This window comes from Balaenoptera borealis (genome assembly GCF_965194805.1).
Source record: "Balaenoptera borealis genome assembly, chromosome: 4".
NCBI lineage: Eukaryota > Metazoa > Chordata > Mammalia > Artiodactyla > Balaenopteridae > Balaenoptera > Balaenoptera borealis.
The window spans coordinates 36,096,940-36,123,177 of NC_138861.1; the positions used below are offsets into that span (position 1 = coordinate 36,096,940).

General features: G+C 40.6%; 1 protein-coding gene across 8 annotated transcripts in view; it reads left to right on the forward strand.

Moving 5' to 3' along the window:
- SMAD1 (SMAD family member 1) overlaps nt 1-26,238 on the forward strand; it is an 81,706-nt gene that overhangs the window by 32,228 nt on the left and 23,240 nt on the right. The window lies entirely within an intron of this gene.

Here is a 26,238-nt window from a genome sequence, read left to right on the forward strand (position 1 = left end):
TATTTAAGAAGAGTTTAAGGACCTAGGGAATAGTATAATAAACATCTTTGTATCCGCCACCCGGTTGCCTTCAGTAACTACTGTCCTGAATTTGATGGTTAAATTTGAAGTTCATCATTCCCATGCAATGCTTTTATACAGCAGTTCTGTATGTGTTTGAATCCTTGGCAGTATGTACTGTCAATTTTGTATATTTAAAGGTATTATATAATGATATTGGAGTATCCTTCTACAAGTTGCTATATTCATTCAACATCATTGATTTGTGATTTCTATATTACACACTTTAGGATTACCTTGTCAGGCCTGTGAAAAATCCTCTGGAGATTTTATTGGAATTTCATTGATTTCATTTGGGGAAGGATTGACATAGTTCTCCTCCTGAGCGCAGTATTTTTCTAAATTTATTTAGGTCTCTTAAGTTTCTTCCATAAAGTTCTTGCACATCTTTTCTTAGATTTATTTCTAGGTAACTGGGTTTTATTGTATCCTTTTAACTTTTTTTTTTTTTTTTTTACTATTTTTTATTTATTTATTTATTTATTTTTTTGGCTGTCTTGGGTCTTCATTTCTGTGCGAGGGCTTTCTCTAGTTGTGGCAAGTGGGGGCCACTCTTCATCGCGGTGCGCGGGCCTCTCACTGTCGCGGCCTCTCTTGTTGCGGAGCACAGGCTCCAGACGCGCAGGCTCAGTAGTTGTGGCTCACGGGCCTAGTTGCTCCGTGGCATGTGGGATCTTCCCAGACCAGGGCTCGAACCCGTGTGCCCTGCATTGGCAGGCAGATTCTCAACCACTGCGCCACCAGGGAAACCCTATTGTATCCTTTTAAAAGTTACATCTTGTTACAGTTGTTTATGGCTAGGACTATACTTGCTTTTTTCCAGCCATCTTGCTGAATTCTCCTTGTTCTAATCTAGACATTCTTTACTGCTTGTCACACCCACTGTGACGTAAATTTTAGCATGTAATATGTACAAACAGGATTGCTTAGGTACATGGTTTTTAGATCTCCATAGTAACTTTAAGAGGTACACAGGGAAGATTCTAATCCCACTTCACAAATGGTAATACTGAGGTCCCTATAAATTAAGTGACCTGTGTGTCAGACAGCCAAGGTTCAGTATTGAGAAAACACTGTGGCTACATTTTCTCCGGCCACCCCTTCCTCCACTCTGCTCCGTTTCATCTTACGCTGCAGCCGTTGGGGACCAGCGCACTACAGAGAGTGTTCTTTGAAGGTGCGCACCATGGCCATGTAATCTTCCTGCTTCCCATTGCTCTTACGCACAGCTCTGTGTTCTGGTCTTCACCTACCTCGCCCGCTTCTTTTCCCACCTTCCATGCTTCGTGTGCTTGAGTCATATGGGGACATTCAGTGCACTCTTACTCTGTACCTCGTTTCTCCTCCCTCTTTGCCTAGTTCACTCTTCTTTATCCTTCAGGCCTAAGCTTAATGGAGGCCGACTTTGCTGAGAAGCCTTTGTTGATACCTCCTCCCCCTGCCCTGCCCCCCCAGGCCTGTCTGTGTTTCCCATAGCAATTTGAATTTCTTCCTGATGTTCTTCACACTTACATTTACCATTGTTAGTCTTCCTTGCAGGATAGTAAATCAAGCTTCATAATGGCAAGGACCATGTTTATTATTAACATCTCTACATTTAGTAGTGAGCATGGTTAAATACATTTTTGCTGTTAAATGAAAATACTTCTTTTAATTTCTCTGTGTTGTCTTTTTGTTTGTTTAAAGATGAGCTTTCAATTTGTTTAGGTCCTCCAACCATCATCTTCCCTTTCGTGTTCATTTCATTGCCATTACTATCTGACATAAGATGGAAAGGCTTTTTTAAAAGTTAAGGCTGAGGTGATTTTGTCGCTCTTAATAATTTACATGTAAAAGGCTTGATAGGGAGGAGGTGGAAAATCAGCTAAAATAGGGCATTCTGAGACTTCACGAGTATCATTCCGTCCTCCCCTTTAGCCAAGAATCTGGTGAGCAGCCATGCATAGACCAGTTCTCAAAAACCGTGAGGCCAATATCTGTTGAATTTGAACATATCAGGATTTTCCTTATATTTTTTATATTGTGAAGTGAAAATATGGTGGGAGTAAGAGTAACTGGACTTCTTCCGGAGACCACCGTGAAGCAGCCCCTGCACCTCATGGGGAGAAGCCCCTCTAAATCCAAGTGCAGCGGGGCCTCAGCCCCTCACAATCCCAGAGTTAAGTGGGCATTTTCCCTCTGTAATGCAGCTTGGAGCATACCTGGTTATTGTTTCCGTGAAATAGGAAAAAAGGGGTCTGGAAGTCTAAGCTGCGGACACGCAGCTCAACCCTGAATTACTTTGAACTCTGTAACTATTTTACCTCAGATAAAGTCTTTCAAAGAGCAATTTAACAGTTTAAGCATAACATAGTCAGGTCTCCCAAACTTGTTATTTTCTGCTAAGGCCCCTTTGGGGATCTCTGGAGAAAAATTCAGCCGCAATTGGGAGTCTCTAGATTTAGAGCAGTGGTTTTCCAAGTGTGTGGCCCTCAGACTAGCAGCGCCAGCATCACCTGGGAACTCGGGGGAAACGAATATTTTTAGATCCTTGCACAGACCTACTGAATCAAACTTTGGGGATGGAGCCAGCAATCTGTTTCGACAAACTCTCCAGGTGATTCTGATTCAGGCTAACGTGTGAGAACCACTGGTTTAAGGTATCCAGGCAGGTCAAGTCCAGCTGACTAGATGAAGTCTCTTATTGAAAAGAGACGCTAATGAGTTACAGTTTGAAATCTTTCATCATTTTGAACTTTGCATCTTGTTAGGGGTATGAAACTGACTTGCTCTTTCCAGAATTTCCCTTCCTGCTGATATTCATTAAGATTAGCATTCTGATACAGTGTGATAAAGGTGTCTTTAAGGGAGTTGGAGGAGTGAGGGGAGAAAGGAATGCTTTGTTGTTTGGCCCAGTGGAAGTTTTATAATTGTTCTTTGGGGTATCTTTTACTATCTCTGTTTCTTTGACCAAAAATAATTTTAATGGATTTAAGTAAACGTAGTTTTTCTTTCACCTGTGCCATTAATTTTGTTATAAATAAAAGAGTCTAAACATTGTGGTGGGGAAAAACGCGAAAGTTACAGAAACACTTTGCAACAACTTGTGTTCATCATAGGCAATGATGGGAGAGAGGGTGAGAGGGAGGAACCTTCCTTTTGGTGAAAGGTAGTAAGTACCTTGCCAATTACTGAAAAATGCATCTTTGGGAAAGTAGAAAGTGGTAAGAATTTCTTTTTCTGCCAGTGTGTGGATAGTTATAGGAAAGAGGAAGTTTGTACAGTTTCTGAAGACTGTGCCCCTGCTGATGATGTAACAGGTGACTGTTTACTTGGACTTTTGGTAGCCTTTAGAGTCCAGGCTACTTATTAGTGGTTGGGTTAAATGGCGGTTTTCTTTTTCTTTACCAAAGCAAATGCTGAGAGGGTAAAGTCAGTCATCTCAATGTGGTATGAGAAGGCCATTCAGTTGCTCTCTGCCGCCATTAAAATGTCTTCATGGAGACTTCCTGTCATTTGGCCTTTTTTTTTTTTTTAATGTTTTTCACATGGTTCCTGAGAATTATCTTCTGTACTTTGAACTTCATCCACTTGCAAGGCCATATTGATCCTGAGCTTGAAATTCTGAGATTTCAGTTTGATCTTTAAAGTAACACCCTGCTGTTCACTTCCTGGTGCTTCTTCCATTTTCAGCAGCATGGCTCCCAGCTGTTGAAAATACACCTAAAATCCTCTTCACCTGTTGACCGAATGCAAGTTTTGCCCCTTTGGCTGCCTCGGTCACCAGGTAATTCCTGGCTTGGTAAATTTTACCTTAAGAAGAAGGCCTTAAAATCATAGAAATGGAGAATGAGTTGGTGGTTGCTGGGGGCAGGAGGGGAGTGGGTGTGGCTATAAAAGGGCAACATGGGGGAGGGACCCTTGGGTTGATGGAAGCGTTCCGTGTCTTGGCTGTATCAGTGTCAGTGTCGTGACTGTGATGCCGTTCTATAGTTTTGCAGGATGTTACCGTTTGAGGGAACTGGGTAAGAGGGTAGGCAGGATTTCTCTGTTACTTCTTACAGCTGCCTGTGAATCTGCCATTATTTGAATTTTAAAAATGGTGATTCCCTGAAAAAGCAGCTAGTGCAGCTCACGACTCAGTCACATTGAGTGCTTTTCCTCAACAACCATTGTGTTTTGGCATGTAGCAGAGGTGCTCTGTGAGTACTTTATATTGTCACACAGAATATTAGACAGACATAGACTCAAGGATCAAGATTTAATAAAATTAATATTTAAAAAATTAAAATCAAAAAATTTTAATGTGTTTCTTCATGTTGTGAATGTGTTTTTACATGAGCCAATGATGACAAAAACCTCTATCTAATTAAAGTGCCTTTTTTTTTTTAAGTCTTTGTATGAGTACATCCATTCGGAGGATGGTGATGGGTGGGGGGACGTATTGACTTTTCCTTCAAGTTTATCTGAGTGGCTGTATCGAGGAGTCTGGTGACTGAAGCTGTAAACCAGATATCAGGATACGATGGTGACGAGTGTTTTGAAGATTTAGGATTAATTAGCAACAATATCAACTATAAAAATTAAAGCATTATGACCTGTATATTACAGTCAGAATTCTCCAGAGAAACAGAACCAATAGGATCAATTGATCCATCTATCTATATACATATATACATATACACACATATATATTATATATATAGATCTTATATGTTATATATATATATTATATATCTAGATCCTATATATTTAATAGGATCCTATTAAATTTAAATTAATTTATTAATTATCCTGTTAATAAGTCTACTATTGGGACTTCCCTGGCGGTCCAGTGGTTAGGACTCGGCGCTTTCCCTGCTGAGGGCCTGGGTTCAATCCCTGGTCGGGGAACTAAGATCCCACAAGCCTCACAGCCCAGCCAAAAAAAAAAAAAAGTCTATTATATATTATAGATTTATTATGGGAGCTGGCTCATATGAGTATGGAGGCCGTGAGGTCCTATGATCTGCTGTCTGCAAGCTGTAGAACCAGGAAGTCTGATAGTGGAAGTCCCAGTCTTAGTCCAAAGGCCTGGGAACCAGGAGCACCGTATCCAAGGGCAGGAGAAGACAGGTGATCCAGCCTTTTTGTTTTGTTCAGGTGCTCAGCAATTGGGTCATGTCCACTTACAGTGGTGAGGGTGATCTTCCTTACTCAGTCTACCAATTCAAGTGCTTATCTCCTCTGGAGATACCCTCACAGACACAACCAGAAATATTGTTTTACCAGCTCTCTGAGCATCCCTCAGCCCAGTCAGGTTGACACATAAAATTAACCATCACACCCTGTGTTCATCCATCTACATCTAAATTCCTCTTCACTCAAACATCTGGGGCCCATGTACAACTCCTCAGGAACTGGGTCTGCCAGAGAAAGACGGGCATGTGAGTACAGCACAGTGTGCTAAATTGAATGATAGAAGCGTGGCCGGGAGATGCAGCCAACTCTTACAAGCCTGAGAGTGGCCACAGAAAAGCTCACTGGACTCCAGCGCATCTGGACATTGTGTTCCAGCCTGTGTGGTGGTTCAGTTATATAAGTATGTAGTATATTTCATTGTACAAAGGATTTAACTTGGTTTATAAGAAGACTTCCAGTAAAGTAGAAAGTATAACTAATAAGGTAGGCCAGGGAAAACAAATTCAAAAGGAAGGTCAAGACTAAGAGGAAAATTAGCACATATGCGTCCCATGACTCACTATGATACAGATGTACTGCTGTGCATCGTTAGGTTAAGTCTGTGATCCTAGTCTGGAAGGCTCTCTCCTACTTTTGGTGTGGGAGAGAGATGTGTATGACATTGAAAAGAAGGAAGAAGGCTTTGAAAGCTGTCAAAGGTAGTTCAGAACATTTGTACCTGAGGGCGGGTGGTGGGTAGAGCCACTGAGGCAGTTTGCAGAGACGTCCTGCAGGAGGGATCCTTGGGGCGAGGGCAATGTCCCCTGACTTTGCAGTTGCTTTTCCATAGTCCACTCAGGGCCCCATTCTCCCGTCCATGTGGAAGTTTTGTTTTGCAAGAGCATTTGGTTACTACTTTTGCTTCCGTCTGAGTTCAAGGGACAGCCAAGTGGACGTGGAGTTTAGATGTTGAACTTATTTCCCAAATATTATCGTTGGCATTAGGCTTGTGTTTGATACTTTCATCACTGTCATCTCAAATATTATTAGAAACATGAAGTAATGTAATCATGTGTGGGATTTTATACCCAGATCTCTTAGTGGATTCCATTTTCTCAAATCCAAGGCAAAATGTGAAGTTTATTATTCCGATCTTTTTTTTCCCCCGAGCAACTGTTCCTAGTGCATGATTTGGGCAACTGGTTTTGTGTTATTTATTAATTGATGAACACATGGTAAGTTTTAGCAGTTACTGTATGTTAACGTTTACATAAATTGTAAAAGTACATAAATTTCATAAGTTGAAGCAGACATGGAGGCCATAATTCTGTGATTTGTTTCTGGGTAGCATTTTTCTATTGCCAGGTCTACTCCAATCTGAAATTTTAAGACCATACTCCATAGGTTATACAAAGCATGTTGCTCATACTTTTGCTTTCCTGACCATTATCCCCCACTTCATTCCTTTTCTATCTCTGCAACATTAGGTGGGCAAGAGAAGATATTTTCAGACCTTTTGGATTCACTTAAAGCTCAGCACTCTTCTCTCTACCCCTGCTAGGTCATAGGGCTGAAGGAACACTAGCCGGCTGGCAGCTGTTAAAAACAAAGCACACACACACACACAGAACCATGGCTGATGAAAAAGCAATTTTGAAAACCACAGAAAAACATTTGTCGTAATAAAGTAGTTCACTGATTGCAATTGTGTGGAAATCATGTTTCAAATCAAAAGGGAAAGCCTGGCTAATAACTTCCAGGACTAGCTTTGGGTGAAATAACATTGAGACTCTGCGAGTACTGCTTTTTGGCTTTGTATCCCCACGTGTGGAAAATCCTCAAACAGTGATGTCTTGTCGGTCTGGGAACGTTCTGTGTGACTGTGGTGGGGAGCCACAGGTGGCTTGCCCCAGGTTGGTAGTGCCCTAGGCTCTTGACAGACACGAAAAGTGAGAGAAATGGAGGGGAAGTTGGCTTTTGTAATGATCTCAGACTGATTTTCTCGGTTTTACTTTCAGCCTCCTTGGTACTAGCTGTTCAAAGGCTCAAGGAAAAGCCTGGGCATTTCTTTCTCAAAATGTATGTCCCATCCCCTTGGCTTTTTCCACTTTGAGGTGCAGCTATTCTCTTGAAAGACCCAGCATCATGCCTAATAATCATGAATTAGCCAAATCATCAGACTTCTGCCCTGTTATTTGGAAAAAGGCGATTTGTTTGGGGAGGAGATGGGGAAACAGAGTGGATACTTATTTATTTTAAAGAGCAGAGCTGGGGGACTTGGGGCAGCTGGAGGCTACCCTGAGCACTGTGTTAAAAATCGCAGAGGGCCTGGAGAAGGGGAGGACTAAAAAAACCCGAAATTTTGTTAATTTGCTAGCTTGGCTGGGGATTCGTTGCTCTCAGATACTGGTCTCAGGACTCGTTTGAAAGGCTGCAGACTTGCTTCCCCTGCGTTTAGTCTGGGCTGGGCTTCCACCGTGTCAGCAGCAGTTCTTCCCCGTGGGTGGCAGATGGGGAGGTAACGCCGAACTTGCCACTTACCCATTTCACTTAACCTAACTACCGGTGCCTCAGCTGGACTTCTGCATTCCCGTGACCTTTAGCACCGAAGCCTGCCCGTAACGCTCCATCCAGTCGGCTCTTCATAAAACTGCAGTGCAGGGTCCCCAGCCCCCGGGCCGTGAGCAGCGGTCCGAGGCCTGTTAGGAACCGGCCGCGCGGCAGGAGGTGAGCGAGCAGCGGGCGGGCGAGCGAGGCTTCATCTGCCCCGTCGCTCCCCACCGCTCTCATTGCCGCCTGAATCATCCCCCCCCACCCGCCCCCCCGTCCCCCCCCCGTCCATGGAAGAACTGTCCTCTGCAGAACTGGCCTCTGGTGCCACGAGGGCTGGGGACAGCTGTGCTGCGAGCCACGTGGGTTGTGTAACTAGAAGTAACGGTAACCTCCCCGAGAAAAGAGGGAGAATCTGGAAACAGAGACTATGTTTAAAGAGATTTAGGTCCACAAAGGACTGTTTGGCACTTTTTCCCCCGGCTCTTTAAATGGTCGTTTTTATACTCTGGCATTTTAGCAGCCCTTACAGCGGAAGAAGAGGTTTACGTATTACTGCATCGCTCCATCAGTTCTAAAACAGCTCTCCCAGATGCCACTGTTCTCAGTTCCCCGCTCTCACACGGAACGAGCCATTTCCTGTCTAAGCGCGAGTGTCTGGCTTACGTAGTCCTGCGTCACCTGACCACCTCCCACTTGCTCCTGTATGGGATCTTCAGTCACAATAAGGCAAAAGGAGAGCCTATGGTTTTCTTTTTAATATATAAATTTATTTATTTATTTATTTTTGGCTGCGCTGGGTCTTCGTTGCTGCGCGCGGGCTTTCTCTAGTTGCAGCGAGCGGCGGCTACTCTTTGTTGCGGTGCGCGGGCTTCTCACTGCGGTGGCTTCTCTTGTTGCGGAGCATGGGCTCCAGGCGCACGGGCTTCAGTGGTTGCGGCGCAAGGGCTCAGTAGTTGTGGCTCACAGGCTTAGTTGCTCCACGGCATGTGGTATCTTCCCAGACCAGGGCTTGAACCTGTGTCCCCTGCATTGGCAGGCAGATTCTTAACCACTGCGCCACCGGGGAAGTCCCCAGCCTGTGATTTTTTTTTTTTTTTTTTTTTTTGAGTGGTATTTGGGCAGCTTTTTGTAAACTAAAAGTAAACATATATATGACAACAGAGTGGAATTCTCTTGTATGTTTTTTCCTGTATGTTTCCCTATAAATTCCTGACAGTTACATCTGACCAGCTCTGTAGCAGATTCAGCAGTATTTTTTGTGACAGTACCTTTTCTTTGAGCATCTAAAAAGTGTCTCCAGGTTATGGTGGTGTACCAGGACAGGTATTTAAGTACGATGGTCAAGTTAGGAAGCAGTTGTGGGTAAACGCTTTTGAAACATCAAACTTAACAGCTTTTAAACAGGAAAAAGAACAGCTGGTTTTAAAATGAGTTATTTTTAAAAGAGAAAACTGGTGGGAGCAGGTCACAGGGACACAGAGGTCAGCTTGAAGGGGCTGCTTCTGGCTAAATCAGACAGTTTGATCAACAAGATATTTAAGGGCAGAAATGAATTATCAGCCACTGGGGGATAAAAACAGGGATCCATGCTGATAGCACTCATTCTACTCTTGCTTCCAGTAGAATGCTGATTGCTGACTGGTAGGTGTGGAGTGGAGTTCTTCAGGAGAATCAGGACAAATGGGGACTATTAAAGGAGATACCTCTCTGGAGCTGTAAGGTTAAAATATGGTGGGGCGGAAACTCAGGTGAGTTCAGGACTAAAATTTTGGCGCTTGGTATATTTGACCTCGGGCCAGTTGCTTGTCCTGTTTGAGCTTGTGTTTGCTAACCTGTGAAATGGGGAGCGATGGTATTTACCTTCCAAGGTCGTGCTGAGGCTTAAATTAAATAATGCACATGAAAAGGCTTTATGCGTTCTGGAAACATAATGTGGCTGAAACAGTGAAACAAAGAGCATAGCTTTTGTGCACATCTTCTTCAGAATAAAAACAAAATTTGTAATGTTAAGTTTTCACTAAACAGATCTGCAGAAAACTGTAATACAGTTGACCCATGAACAACTCGGAGGTTAGAGGCACACACCCTCCATGCAGTGGAAAGTCCACATGTAAATGTATAGTCGGCCCTCCATATCCGTGGTTCTGCGTCCTTGGATTCAATCACCTGTGGGTCGTGTAGTACTGTAGTACATATTTAGTGGGAAAAAATCCGTGTATATGGATCTGGGCAGTTCAAACCCACGTTATTCAAAGGTCAATTTTTACAGTATTAATGATAGTAACAATAGAAATTAAAACAGCTACTTTTTATGCTTGCTGTGTGCCAGACACTGTGCTTATGGATTCACGTGTATTCTCATTTCATCCTGACCGAGCTGTGAAAGGTAGAGAGTGGTACCCACCGACAGGGCCACTTAGCTGCAATTTAAGGAAGTTGTCACATGGCTTGTAAGGGGAGAGGCGGGATTCAAATTGAAGTCTAAATGCAAAGTCCATGCTGCTACCCACCACACCACTGCTTCCCAAAAGAAGTCGTTCTCCCCGACCCACCCTAATCAATTTTCTCTCTCTGACAAAGGGGAAAGGTATCCAAAATTTTCAGTGGTAGAGCATTTGATCTGAAATACACGTGTGCAACAGCTGCTTGAATTTGGGGTTGCTAATGGTAAATTGAGAGTCCACACCTGTGCTTCAGATGCTTCTGGAAGCTTTATTTGTGTTTATTTCCCATTGGTCAGTCTTCATCATTAGATAATAAGTGTCTGTTTCCTAGAATATATTTGAACTCCGAAAGAGAACTAATTACATTCAGCTGCAATTACAAATGAAGCCCAGCTGCCTGGTGTGACACCTGAGGATGGCCATTTCCATATCAATAGCGTCTGATAGATGATTAGGTGCGCTAGGCCGAGGGCTGACCAGAGCCCAGGAACTTGCTAAAACTAACCTGCGCCACATTGAGAGACACCTGCCTCCCTCCACTGGTTTCTGGTTGTATACTTACCGGCAAGTCACTTGATCTCTCTCTACCTCAATATCCACCCTAGGTCAGAGTTGTTATGAGGATTAGATGAGTGAACATTTGGTACAGCCCTTGGCATATGTAAGCACAATGTAAACGTTAAATGAAAAGGAAATCTGGGAGAAGTACTACTCTTTCCATTTTACTAGTAAGAAGTTCAGTGCAAAGAGTAAATTCCCCGTTAATCGTCTAGTAAATAACTGAACAAGACTTCTGTCCAGAAGTCCAAAACTAAAGCCCGCCTCTAACTGTTCCTAAACTTCCGGTGTACCTTATGAAGGACTTTTTCCTCTCCTGGTATTTTTAGCGGACACCCTGAAGTTTTTCTACCTCTAACAAACTATGAAGTCTCTAATAATACAGCATCTTCCTTCTGTGGTAGTTAAGCAAATAAGTATTTGGCAAAGGAAAGGAAGCTGGGGTAAGGATGGGAAGAGGAGCTATAGGGAGGAGCCAGCATTTGAGAGCCTGCCACATGCCACCTGCCAGAGCTTGGTCACTAGCCCTGCAGGGAGACAAAGGCCTGTGCTGTCTGATTCATGCAGCTAGGACCCTGGGCTTCTTGATCCAAAGCCAGTGCTTTTTCCTTGGCACCAAGACACCTGACCAAAAGAACTGGACACTTTGTGAATTTTCTTGTCAACTTAGTTTAAGGCCATGCTGGTCTCTTCTGTATCATTCTAATTTAATCTGTATACCTGAGAATTGGGACTGATGCTGTATGGAGCTTTAGAGGTGAAAGGGATGATTTCTAGACATCTGACTTAAGGTGAGAAAATTGAAGTTCAAGCTCCACAGCTAGTTAGAGACATAGACAGGGCAAGAGGCCTGGGGCTGTGTTGCCCACAAATATGGTAACCCCTCATCTTCCCCACCCAGGCTGCATTCAGCCAGACTCCAGGAGGCCTGATTTATTGTGTCTGGGATGAGGTACAGGAATCTGCCTTTAAACAAGTGTCTTGCTAATTCACCAAGGACTATACTTTGAGCAAGACTGGTCTATATTAATCAGGTTGTAATAAGCAATCTAAGAATAGTAATATAGTTCACAAACATACATTAATTGAAAAAACACTTATTAGGGATCTATTATATGCCAGGCACTGGATGATACAGAAGAAAGAAAACTCAATTCTGCCCCCAAGGGGCTTATGGTCTGGGTGAGGTAAAGTCAAATTAGCAATAAAATGTTATAGATGCCATGATGATCTAAGCCACAGTGGGGCACAAAGAAAAGAGGAATTCATTTCTCTTGGGGGTGAGTAGAAAAACCAAGAAAGAGACCATAAAGGAGATGACATTAGAACTGAGATTAGAAGGATGTCAAGTGAGCAGAGGTACAGGAGTATGAAACCAGCAGGTGGAAACGGCAGGAAGCTCCGGGTGGCTGGGTGAAGAGTGGGGTGAGAGGGCAGTTACCCAAAAGATAGGTTGGACCCTGAATCTGCACTAGATCCTGGAGTCTTAAAGGACGTACTGTGGGCACATAATCGCTCAGATGAGATGTATTTCAAAGGAATCACCCATGGTGTACAAAAAAAGAGAGAATCCCCAGCCTAGAATTATCCAGGAAGTTGGGTTCTCAGAAGTTGATTTCAATTCAGGCTCTTTTTAAGTCAATTTCATGTTGTTTTGCAGATACTTTAATTGAATACAGTTCATTTCTCTGTTTATGTTTAAATTTTGTTCACATATTCATCTTCTATTCATGTATTTGTACTCAAGAGTAATTGATATATTCCTAGAAAACAAATAACTACAAAGTTGCTGTCGTTAGGCAAAATCATCTTAACTTTTAAAAAGATGTTCCCTCAAAAAACTAAACAGAAGAATGGAAACAGAATTTTAGATCCACGATCTCTTTCCAGTTTGGCAGTACTGAGTAACATAGTCTGGTGGTTATTATGTACAGACCTTGATTCAAACCCTGGCCCTCCACTTAGCAGCTGTGTGACCTTGGACGTGTCATGGAGCTGGCCTGAGCCTGCTTCCTCATCTGCTGTGAGGGTTCAGGGATCTGTTATAAACTCCGTGTGGGCAGGGACAGTGGCTGTCCCGCTGACGTCTGCACCTGCCATGTCCCACCCAGAGCCTGGCCCTGAGGTCAGTATTCGATGGGCATGTATGTAGTGCCTAGTGAACAGTATCTAATATTACTTCAAACCCTCCCTTCTGCCGCCTCACCACCAATAAGCACGCAAAAAGATAAAGGGCCACCACTTGGGGATGTGGGGCTATATTTGCATTAAAATTTAACCTCCATTAAAGGTTATGAGAATCTTTTCTTCAGTGTAGTTTCCCTGACATATCCTGAGGTTAGGAATTTTATTTCATAAATGCATATACTATTAACTTTTAAGTAGTCTTACCCTCTCCTCTGCTCTCTCCTGGAAACGCTTCTATTTAGAAGGTCATGAACACACACCATATTTAGGGACATCTGTCTAGTATAGATATTATATTGGGCACAGCTGCTCCGGCAGCTTGGTTGCCTTTCCCCTTCCCTCCCGCCCCCCCCACCTGTTTTCAAATGAGAATGGTGGCTGCTGGACCAGCTCTCAGGCTGTTCTCCCATTAGCCCTGGGCCACCTTCCTGCTCTTGGGTGACCTCGCTGGCTGTCCTGAGACCCTAGTGAGATGTGGTCTGACACCTGTGCACCACGGCGCTCCAGATGTCCACAAGCAGCAGCAGCAGGCTCACACAGTTCAGGGCAAGGAGGGCCCTCGGAATTCAGTCCCCTTGCTCTTCGGAGTGAGGAAATTGAGACCCTGGGAAATGAAGTGACTTGCTCAAAGTCACAGAACTAATAATTATCATAGCTAGGCTAGAACTCAGGCGTCTCGACTGTTAACCTCAATTCATTTCCCAGGTCTTCGGAACTAAAGGACGTTTATGTACCACTGGGTCACAGCCAGCTTATTTGCCATGATGTCTGTGTGGACAAACATAGGCAACCGCCTGGCAGCTTTGTTATCAGAACTCTCTTGTGTGTTAAAAAAAAAAAAAAAAAAAATCTCATCCACGAGCATTTGGCAGGTCACAACCTCGTCAGCCTTAGTCTGGTCACTAGACTACTTTACACTGATGACTTGGTGATAGAATTTCAAACAATACTTCAGAATCTTGAAGATGTTCACAAATCTGGAGGGTGTACAGGAATACTTTCCACAACTCAGCCCCTCTTTGCAGTGTTAGCTGTTTCTTTTTCATTCCTTTTCCTTGTGCCCTGGTAACGCAGAAGAGCTGAGTTCAGTAGCAGAATCACAAGTGTCTTCTGAAACTCGCTTCCTGAAGTGAAAATACCTCCTGAAACTTGCTTAGTTTGGTTTCCCTATTGACTGGAAAAGGGATTTTATTTTTTTTTTTAACTAAAAGAGACACATAAATACTTTGAAAAGCAGAGATATACATCACTAAGAAAAGGCAGAAATCTGACCTTTTTCCTCCCGGGAGGTCAGGAAAAGACGGGAAGAAAGCTCCCTCCTTTTAAAGACATACAGCAATTATTAGAGATTTTCCAGTAGGTGGAGGGAGGTGAAGTGAAATTACCTAGGAGCATTGCCCTCACCCCCTACTAGAATACACCTGAAGAGGTGGTGTGCAACCAGCTCAGGTTTTTTCTGTTTGTTTGTTTGTTTTTTTTAACCAGGGGTACAACTCTTAGAATACAGGAATGACACAACACAATCTGGTTTTTCAGTGATTCAAATCAAAAAGAAATTTATGTGTGTAAAGAAAGTGTTTTAACACTGAGCCCCTCTTTCAAAGGAGACTCTTGTAATTCAAATTAACCAGTAGGAGCAGCCCTTAAAGGGAAGCCGCAAACTTCTCTCAAGTTGCCAAGTAGGAGTAACCTCATCAGTTGCTGAGGAAAAGGGTCCCCAGAAGCGTCAGTGCTCCCATATTTCTGTTTTCCATAAAATGGAATAGACTGAAACATGGAAAGAAATATTAAGAGGAAGGCATTCCTCACCCTCTCTCCCTTCCTATTTCTGACCTGAGTCAAGCATAGAGTTTGCAAATCCTACTTCTTTCAGCTGGGTAATCAATCTCTCACCCAAGAAATAAGAATTGCACATAGGGGGACTTCCCTGGTGGCTCAGTGGTTAAGAAATCTGTCTGCCAATTCAGGGGACACGGGTTCCAGCCCTGGCCCAGGAAGATCCCACATGCCACGGAGCAACTAATCCTGTGCGCCACAACTACTGAGCCTGCGCTCTAGAGCCTGCGAGCCACAACTACTGAACCCACGTGCTGCAACTACTGAAGCCCACACACTCTAGGGCCCGCACGCTGCCACTACTGAACCCATGCGCCACAACTACTGAAGCCCACGCACTCTAGGGCCCACGTGCCGCAACTACTGGAGCCCACGCGCCTAGAGCCCGTGCTCCACAACAAAGAGTAGCCCCCGCTTGCCGCAACTAGAGAAATCCCGCGCACAGCAACAAAGACCCAACACAGACAAAAAAAAAAAAAAGAATTGCACATAGGTCTGCTTACACATAGATAATTGGTCTGGATGTTTATTCTTTCCTTTTCCCCCAGTAGGAAACATACCTTAATATTGAAATATTGCTGAAATGAAAGGAACAAGGACTGGGGATGGGGTGTGGGGAAGACAGCTGGGAGGGAAGTGCATTTTCCTTCAGGATTCCACACAGGCGAGGTGCCTGGGCCTTGTTGTTTTAGAGCAATTTGTGTATATAGGCCTAACCCTGCCTAGCTAGCTCCCCCCCACCCCGCCCCATCTCTTCTCTTCCACATTAATACTTCTTTCTAGGACTAGCAGCTGTTCCACACCCCAGACCCATATCATTCCTCTCCTTAATTTAATCAGTTATTGTTTATAGTTTGGATGACCGTAAAACTTACTGTCTAAACCAGAACACTTTTGAGAGTGACAGGGTCACCTATTAATAATTCCATCGGGCAACAGGTACAGACTGGGATTGTCCCAGGCAAGCCAGAATGTACAGATACTCTACTTGCAATCTTCAAACTACACAAATCAGTTTTGATAATGATTCATCTCTTAGCATCATCAAGGAGTTAGAAGTGTCTCATAACTGAACTTACTCAACTGGACTGGAGTTTTCTCCTTTCAATTGAGCGGACCTTTAATTTGTCCAGAAACACTTCTAGACTTTATTCCACTCACCCATCCCTTAAACGAACTATATCAGACATAATTTAACATTCTTGGAAGTTAGTAATCGAGATGGCAGAACCTCAGTGGTTGAGCGTGCTCATTGCCTTTGTTTGAATCTCAACTCTCGCCCCTTTCTCTGTGACCTTAGGTAAGTTATCCCTCTAGAACTCTTATTTGCAAAGTGTGGTAATGTGCTCGGCATGGTTCCGGGCTTAAAGTAAATGTTAGTGGTGGTAATCTGAATTTTGTAGATTCTGGTGATCACCTGAAAACCAATTTGATGAACATCTCCTTGCTTCTACATACATGCTCTTAGTTCTAGAGTCTAGCTTTATATCTTATCTGCCTCCCTCCTTGCTGTGACCAGTCACTTTTTGCTGTAATTTTCTGAGAAATTAGTAACTTATTAGAATTGTGACGCTGAGGAAATAGGAAATCCACACATTCAAACCATCCCAGCACAGTGTCCCACACCAGCTACTCAAAGCCATGGGTAACATGGCAAGCACATCTTCCTGGAGGATCAGTTTTACTGGATTGTAAATTATTTAAGATACCACTTTTATATTTGATAAATAATGAAGAGCAGAGTGTAAAATGTATATGAGTTGGTGAAGATAAATCAACATGTCGATGTAATTTCAGTTCCAGTGGTGCTGCTGGGACCCCGGGTGAATTCACTCTCCTCTGTCACTGATGCTTACCTTGGTGGAGAATGTTGAGAAATACTGGGAAAATGTCTTTCAGAAACATTCTACGGGTAATTTGAGAGGGTTTGAAGCACTGGTTGCTGCTATTGTTAGAGGGTTAAGTTGAACTTTAGGTAAATTTGACAGAAATGTCTTCTTCCAAGAGTGTATAGGAGTATATCCATTTATTTTTTTACGTTGCAGTTCTGCTTATTAACTTTGAACAGCCCGTAGGAGACGTATATCTTAAAGATTATCACCCCCTTCAGCGTGAGACTTCCTTGCAGCTCTTTCCTTTTGGTATCTTCAGTTGGTTTTCCCTGTAGGATCTGGTGTATCTGTGATAGCAAACTGGAATTCCTTTCCTGAATGGGGATTCTGAATTGGGAGATATATATCTTATATATAGCCCCAGAAGAAGAGGTGGTAGGATAAAACTGTTTTAACTGGGAATGGAGTACTGTTGAGAGCTCAGAATAATGGTTTGCAAACCTTGAAAATGGGATTGGGAAAGGAATAGATAATAGAAAATTTTAGCCGTTTTTTTAGATTAGCAAAAGACAATTTTAAATTGCCTCTTCACATTCATTTTTTGAACAGCTCTATTGAGGATTAATTGGCTTAGAATATACTGCACATGTTTAAAATGTACAATGTGATTAGTTTTGACATACATGTGAAAGAATCACCACAATCAAGATAATGACCATACTCATCACCCCACAAAAGTGTACTCCTGCACCTTTTCAGTCTCTCCCCTCAGCCCCGACTCTCATCCCCAGGCCACTACTGACCTGCTTTCTGTCACCATACATTGGTTTGCATCTTCTAGATTTTATTTGCATGGGATCATACAGCGTACACTCTTTTTCTGTCTGCCTTCTCTCAGCATATTATTTTGAGACCAATCCATGTTGCTGTGTGAATCAGTGTTTCATTCTTTTTTATTACTGAGTAGTATTCCATTGTATGGATGTACCATATTTGTTTATTCATTCATGTGTTGATGGACATTTGGTTTGTTTCCAGTTTTTGGCTATCACAAATAAAATATACACGTCTTTGTAAGTACATGTTTTCATTTCTCTTGGGTAAATACCTAGAAGTAGAATGGCTGGGTCATATGGTAAGTGCATGTTCAACTTTACAAGAAACTGCCAAAATATTGTCCAAAGCGGTTGTGCCATTTTACATTCCAGCCAACAATGTGGGAGAAAATCCCTGTTGCCATTACTTGATATGGTTAATAAGCCTTTTAATTAAAAAATTTTATTGTGGTAAAATATACATAGTGTAATACTTATCATTTTAACCATTTATAAGTGTACAATTCCATGGCATTAAATACATTCACAGTGTTGTGCAACCATTACCACTATTCATATCCAAAACTTTCTCATCATCCCCAACAAAAACTTGGTTCCCATTAAACAGTAACTGCATCTTTTCCCTTTCCCCCAGCCCCTGGTAACCTCTGTTCTACTTTTTGTCCATGAACTTTTCTATTCTAAGTCCCTCATATAAGTAGGATATTTTTCCTTCTGTGTTTGATTTACTTCACTAAGCATAATACTTTTAAGAATTTCTTTGATGAAGGGTGTGTTCACATCTTTTACCTAATTTTTAATTGGATTATTTGGATTTTTATTAATGAGTTTTGAGAGTTCATTATATATTCAGGACACAAGTCCTTTATCAGATATGTGATTGCAAATATTTCCTTTGAGTCTATGGCTTCAATGTGTTAAGTGTAAGACAATACTTCAAAATAAATATCCTTAAACAAGCATTAGTGGGGAAAAAATAAGAAATTCAGAAACTAAATACAGAAATGGATAAAAATTGGAAGAAAATCAAAGAGAATTGATGGAATTCAGTAAATAAATTTAAAAGAAAAACATTTCATAAATTTCAGTGTGCCAAAGAACGGTAGATTTGTATTAAAATGTAGTAAGGTTCATTGAAGAATGGCAGGAAAAAAAACTAAAGGAGTGAATAAGAAATTTAAAATGAGATAAAAAGTGTCTAAGAGAAAGTGATTGGAAAGGGCAAAAAGGAAGATCCAAAATATGTATAACTGGAGCTCCAAAGTACCCAGAGCCAGTAGAACAGGGCTAATACTTAAAACTTTCCAGAAGTTAGTGAAGACCTAAATCTACATATTGAAAGAACTCACTTACCCTTGGGCAATTTCACCTAAAATGATCAACTTTGAGACATATCCTAGTAAATCTATTAGACTTTAAAGACAAAGGAAAGTCCTCAGGGCTTCCAGGTAAAAAGAGCACATTACTTGTAAAGGCAAGAAAGTAAAGCTAAAATCAAACTTCTCAAAAGCATCGTCTAGAAATAGGCAACAGTGAAAAAGCATTTCAAGAATCAAGGACAGGCCAAGCTCTCCTTCAAGCATCAGGGCTATAGAAAGTTTTAAATGTGCAAGAAGTCAGGGGATACTGTAACAATGAGCTAGCTCTTCCTGAGGCATCTGCTGGGGTCATTTTATTCAACTAAGATATGACTGGAGAAAGTTTGGCAAAAGGACAGGTGGTGAGCATTTAATATATTCAGTCATAGAGATAAGGCTAAAATAAGTGTAGTGATATGGATGAAAGAATAGTATATAAACTTTAGATATTCTGACAAAGTAGAAAGAGTACAACTATAAAAATGGAACAGAAGAATAGGGAAAGGGGGAAAGTAAAATAAAATCATTGACTGTATAGGTGATAGATGAGAATTAAAAGATACCATTTAAAACTGACCAACTAGACGGTATGAGGTCGAGTAAGGAAAAAAACAGAGATGGAAGACCTTAAAAGATACAAATAGAAAAATAACCATAGCACAGCAATATAAAACTATCTTTAGAGTTTCCTTTAAAAAAAAACGAAGACAATTAATTACATCACATAGAGGAATATAGTAAATATAATATTACAATAACTCTAATAAAAAATAACATGACAGAATTGAGACCAAACATCAGTCATATCAATAAATGTAAATGGGCAGGAATTCCCTGGTGGTCTGGTGGTTTGGACTCCATGCTCTCACTGCCAAGGACCTGGGTTCAATCCCTGGTCAGGGAACTAAGATCCCACAGGCCATGTGGCATGGCCAAAAAAAAAATATATATATATATATATATATATATATATATATATATATATATATATAGGTTTAATCACCTATTAAAATTAAAAGGTTTTCAAGTTGGTTCATAAAGCAAAACTTTATGCTGTATTCAGAAGACCCATCCGCGCCCCCCCCCAAGTGATTAAAAAGCTAAAAATCAAGGAATTGGCAAAGGTATATCAGGCACTTGTAAACAACAGGAAATGGGGGATTGTGATTCTGATATCACACAAAATAGAATTCAGAAGACCAAAAAGCACTGACACAGAGAACACTTTAAAGTGAACATATATGCATCAAACATCACAGCAACCTCCTATATAAAGCAGGATATGGCAGGGAAAACGAATAGAAACACACCAATAATGGGAACTTTAATACACCAGTCTAAATACAAGACAGGTCATGTGGGAAAAAGCGTAAGTAATCATAGCAGCCAGAGTTTGGGTAACTGCCCACAGGCCAAGTCAAGTCTGTTACTTGTTTTTGTAAATAAAGCTTTTTAACACACAGACACATCCACTTGTTTACATATTGTCTATGGCTTTCTTACTATTCAACGGCAGAGTTGAATAGTTGTGACAGAGGCCCTGTAGTCCACAAAACCTCAAATGTTTACTCTCTGATCCTTTACAGAAGAAGTTCACTGACTCCCCCCCACCCCCACCCCTGATGCTGGAGACATAAGCAACATTATTAATTAGTTAGTTTTTATGGAAACCTATTAAACACTGCATCCTAATAATAGAAAATATACCTTCTTCTCAAGTGTGCAAGGAACACTCATAAAAATGTATAATATTGTAGGTCACAAAGAAAATATCAAGTTCCTTAAGTTAGAAATACTGCAATCAGCATTCTTATCACAATGCCATAAACCTAGAAATTTGAAGCAAATAAGCTCTTCTCTCTGGGAATTTTAAAACTTCTATTAAATGACCTATTGGCAAATGAGAAAATATAAAGATAAATTACATAATTTCTGGAAAATAATGATCAAACAACTACATATTAGAATCTGTAGGATGCATTTAAACCAGTGATCAGAGAAAAATTCATAGCGTTGAACACCTATATCAGTAAAAATGAAAGAATAAAAATAAATTTTAAATTCCCAATCAAAAGGCTAGGAAAAGAACACTGAAGTAAGCCAAAGAAAAAGCAAAAGTATGAAGAAAAAGATAATAAAGATAATAGCAAAAAATAATGAAATTGGGCTTTCCTGGTGGCGCAGTGGTTGAGAATCTGCCTGCCAATGCAGGGGACACGGGTTTGAGCCCTGGTCTGGGAAGATCCCACATGCCGCGGAGCAACTAGGCCCGTGAGCCACAACTACTGAGCCTGCGCGTCTGGAGCCTGTGCTCCGCAACAAGAGAGGCTGCCATAGTGAGAGGTCTGCGCACCGCGATGAAGAGTGGCCCCCACTTGCCGCAACTAGAGAAAGCCCTCGCACAGAAACGAAGACCCAACACAACCATAAATAAAAAAATTAAAATAAAATAAAAATAATTTTTAAAAAAATAATAAATAAATAAGTAAATAAAATGAATAAATGTATTAAAACACACACACACACACACACACACATTATCTAAAAAAAATAAAATAAAATAATGAAATAGTAAAAAAAAAAAAAAACACAGATCAAGTCAACAAATCCAAATCCTGGTTTGAAAAAATAACAACCCAAGGGTCAATTTAATAAAGGAAGAAAAAGGTGTTGCAAGAAGAAAGCACAAATATAAAATAAGAAGTAAGAGGGAAATAGATATTGATAAAGAGAATACAAAATTTTACTGTAAGGTTACTTAACATACCTTTATGCAAGTAAATTTAAAAACCTAGATGAAATGGATAATTTTCTAGAAGAAAGTATAATTTACCAAAATTATCCTTAGTAGACATAGAAAGCTTACATTTACTTACAGAGGACAAATAGAGAAAGTTTTAAGGAACTACTCCACAGGAAAGCACCAATCCCAGAGAGTTTAAGAGAGGGAGTCTACCAAACATTTAGAGTCTGTTTAGAAACATAAACTGTTTCTGAGCACACAAACATTTATGAAGCAAGTGTCACAGTGACATGACAACCTGCTAATGATAGCACACAAAGAAACTTACAGATCAATATAGTTTATGAATATTAATATAAAGATCTGAAATAAAATATTAGTTATAAGACTCTAATGCCCCACATTAAGAAAATAATACATCATCACCAAGCAGGTCTTATGCCAGAATGCAGGGATAATTCACCATATTAATAAGTATAAGAAGAAAAATCGTAATATCTTTAGAAATGCTGAACAATCTTCTGACAAAAATTCAACACCTATTCCTAGTAAAAACACTCAACTATAGGAATGGATGGATACTTCCTTAACATAATTTATATATGTCAGTCCTAAAGTCAGCATCTTACTTAATGGGGAAACACTAGAGGCATTCTTACCAAGGTCAAGAATAAGTCATGGAAATTCACTATCTCCATTACTTTTTAATATTGTATTGGCACTACTAGCCAGTGCAATCAGACAAGAGAAAACAATTCAAAAGGAAAAAGTAAAACTAGTTGGAGACATGATCATTTGCTGGAGAACTAACTCTATAATGAGTCAATGATAAAAATAACTCAGACAACAAAAGAATTCAGCCAGGTAGTAATATATAAAATAACATGGAAATATCAATAACCATATATATAAATAATTACCAGATAGAAGATATAATGGAATAGAAAACTCCATTTAAAATAGCAACAGAAAAGATAAAATACTTAATTTTGTAAGAACTGTTTAAAACCTAATGCTGTTATAGATTGAATTATGTCCCTCGCAAAATGTATCTGTTGAAGCCCTAATCATAAATATAATACCTAAGAATGTGACTGTGTTTGGAAGTAGGGTCTTTAGAAAGTTAAAATGAGGCCATTGAGCTGGACCCTAAACTGACTGGTGTCCTTATAAGAAGAGGCGATTAGGACATACAGAGAAACACCAGGGAAGTAAGCTATGGGAGAACGCAGCAAGAAAGTGGCCATCTGCAAACCAAGAAGAGGGGCCTCAGGAGAAACCAGCCTGCCAACACCTTGGTCTCAGACTTCTAGCCACCAGAACTTTGAGTAAATAAATTTCTGTTGTTTAAGTCCCCCAGTCTGTGGTACTTTGTTAAGGACAGGCCTGGCAAATTAATACAGACAGTACCTATGGGGCAGTCCTGAAAGATGCAAAAGTAGAGTTGACAGACCTTCCTAGTTCTTGAATTAAATATTTTAACATCATCAAGATATTCTTACTAAATTAATGTTTAAATATAATGTGATCCCGGGCTTCCCTGGTGGCTCAGTGGTTGAGAATCTCCCTGCCAATGCAGAGGACATGGGTTCGAGCCCTAGTCTGGGAAGATCCCACATGCCGCGGAGCAACTAGGCCCGTGAGCCACAACTACTGAGCCTGCGCGTCTGGAGCCTGTGCTCCGCAACAAGAGAGGCCGCGACAGTGAGAGGCCCGCGCACCGCGATGAAGAATGGCCCCCACTTGCCGCAACTAGAGAAAGCCCTCACACAGAAACGAAGACCCAACACAGCCAAAAAATAATAATAAATAAATAAACTAAAAGTAAATTTAAAAATATATATATATATAATGTGATCCCAATAAAAGTACCAATAATCTTTTTGTCTGGAGGTCGACAAGGTGATAACCAAAGTTCATATGGAAAAGTCAGCGTATGAGTACAACACTGAAAAGGAAGAACTATGAGAGGGGACTAGCCTTACAGATATTAGCATGTACTATAAAGTCTCTGTAATTAAAACAGAGTGATACTGGGGCACGGACTAGAATGGAATGGGATGGAATGTCTAAAAATAGACCCTAACATACATGGACATTTATGAGAAAGGTGGTATCTCCAACCACTAGGACAGGGGTGGGCTTTTTTTTTTTTTTTTTGGCCTCGCCGCTTGGCTTGGAGGATCTTAGTTCTCCCACCAGGGATCGAACCCGTGCCCCCTGAAATGGAAGCATGGAGTCTTAACCACTGGGCCATCAGGGAATTCCCCAGAGTTGGGCTTTTTAATTAATGGTATTGGGGCAACTGGCCAAACATTTGGAAAAAGAGAAAGTGAGATCTATTCCTCATACTATAAATAAACTGAACTCCAAATGGATCAGAGATTTAAGTAAAATATGAAACTTTCTATGCACTGGAAGAATGGATGAATTCCTCCTTACAGTCTGGGTGTAGAAGAAGGCTTTTTATCACTCAAAATCCATATGCAATAAAAGAAAACACTGATAAATTTGACTACCAAAAAATAAAAAATAAACTTGCCCAGAAGCAGAGCCAAAAGACAAATTGACAGATTGTGATAAGATATTTGTAACATAATATATCATGGGCTAATATCATATATATATATATAAATGAAAAATGGGAAGACCAAAAATGGGCAAAAGGCACAAGCAGACAATTCACCAAAAAAAGATAAAAATACATCTTCTGAAATACATGAAAAGATGATCAACTTTCACCATAATAGAAATGTAAATTAAAATTGTACCACAATACCTACCATTTTCCACCCATCAGATTGTCAAAAAATGTTTTTAAAAACCTGTCAAAATAGTCTGTTCAGGAGGCTTTGAGGGAGAAGTCACTCTCATTTGTCGCTGGTAGCAATGCAAAATGGTACAACCCCTATGTAGGGATACTTGACAATAACAAAATTATACCTGCATTTACCCTTTCACCCAGTATTTCCACTTCTAGGAATTTACCCTGAAGATACACCTTTAACAATACTGCAATATATGCCTGGAGTTATTCATTGCAATATGGTATGTAATGGTAGAATATTGTAAACTACCTAAATGCCCAGACATTGGAGATTGGTTGAATAAACTATGGTGCTATTAGCGGTAAAACAAATAAGGTCAATCTCTATAAACTAATATGAAGTTAATTCTAAGATATAGTTGAAAAAGCTAAGTGCAAAGGCTGTATAGCAGGCTGCCTTTCTTTTTAGTAATAAAGATGAAATCAGAAAGCAAACATTTATCTGCTTAATTTCTTCAAGAAGAAACACAGAAAGGATAAAACAGAAAAAATGAAATTGATTATCCTCTGAGGAGGTTAGATGGGCGGACTGATAAATAGTAATATATACATATGATGAGATGCTACACACATTCGATGAATCAATCATACAGACATAATGTTGAACTTAAGAAGCCAGACACAAGAGTATATACGATTTCATTTATACGAAGATTTCTGCATTTTATTATAGGTGTGTTGATACCTCAATACCTTTTTTAAGTTCATTAAAATATACCTGTACCTATAACAGCAGCAGCAAAATCATCTCATCTTAATAATCAGAGGTGAGAAAAAGGTATCGATCTCGTCAAGTTCATCTATAGAGTGCTGCTTTGTTGTAGTTGGTGGCTCACATCCCAGGTCATGTACAAAAGCTGATTGATCTCACCTGTGGTGTACACTAAGGGCAGCCCGGTGCTTTAGAGCCAGACCACTGCACACCACGCAGCAGTTACACAGGAACACGTGTGCGTAGTATCAGCCGGAGGTACAGAAACACATTGCCTTCTGCTGCCACTGTCACCTGCAAGCAGTGGGAAGAAGTAAATTCCCAGTTCTAAAACTCTGTTAGGCAATAAGAGTCGCTAAAACAAGGGCTCCAGTGAGGGGGTGTGGGTGGGAGAGAGAAGAGAGATGGAGAATTGTTTTAAGTTGCTGTCTGGTGCTGTAGTTGGCAGGAGGGGTTTAGAAGCCAGTATTATCCACCTTTTAAAGGAGGCTGTAGCTAGATGACCATAAAAGGCAAGCTGGGAAGCGGTAATTCAAGCTGCAACAGTTGAAAGAAAAAGAAGAGTGTTTGATTGCATAGGTAATTTAAAGATATTGCACTATTTCAGAGCATGTGTTTATTTTGGAATATAGATTTCTCTTGGTGTTGGGGGAGCCTTTGTGACTGTTGGGAACTTTGTCGACAACAAAGCAAAGTGGTTTACATTTCAAATGACTACTGAAAGGTAGGAGGAATTAGGCCTTCTTTTCCCTTCCCGCCACTTTTTTCCTTCTTGGGTTATTTTGTGGGGGGCATTGGGTTTTTTGGAGTGTAATTGATTTACAATGTTAGGTTAGTTTCAGGCATACAACAAAGTAATTCTGATATATATATGTATTTATTCTTTTTCCACTATAGGTAGGAATCATGCTTTTGATGACTTGATTTGGACAGATTCCATCACTGTGAAAAAGGAAATACATTTATTATACTAAAAAGATTTGTTTCTAAGGGATCAAATAGTAGGGGAATCAGCAAATCTTATTGCTACAGGATTATGGAGAAATTTACGATATAGCACATGAGAGCTTTTAATACCTTCAAAAACTTTTTTTTTTCTTAAACAATTTTCAGCTCATAAATTAGTAATAATCCAAGCATTAAGAGTACTTTT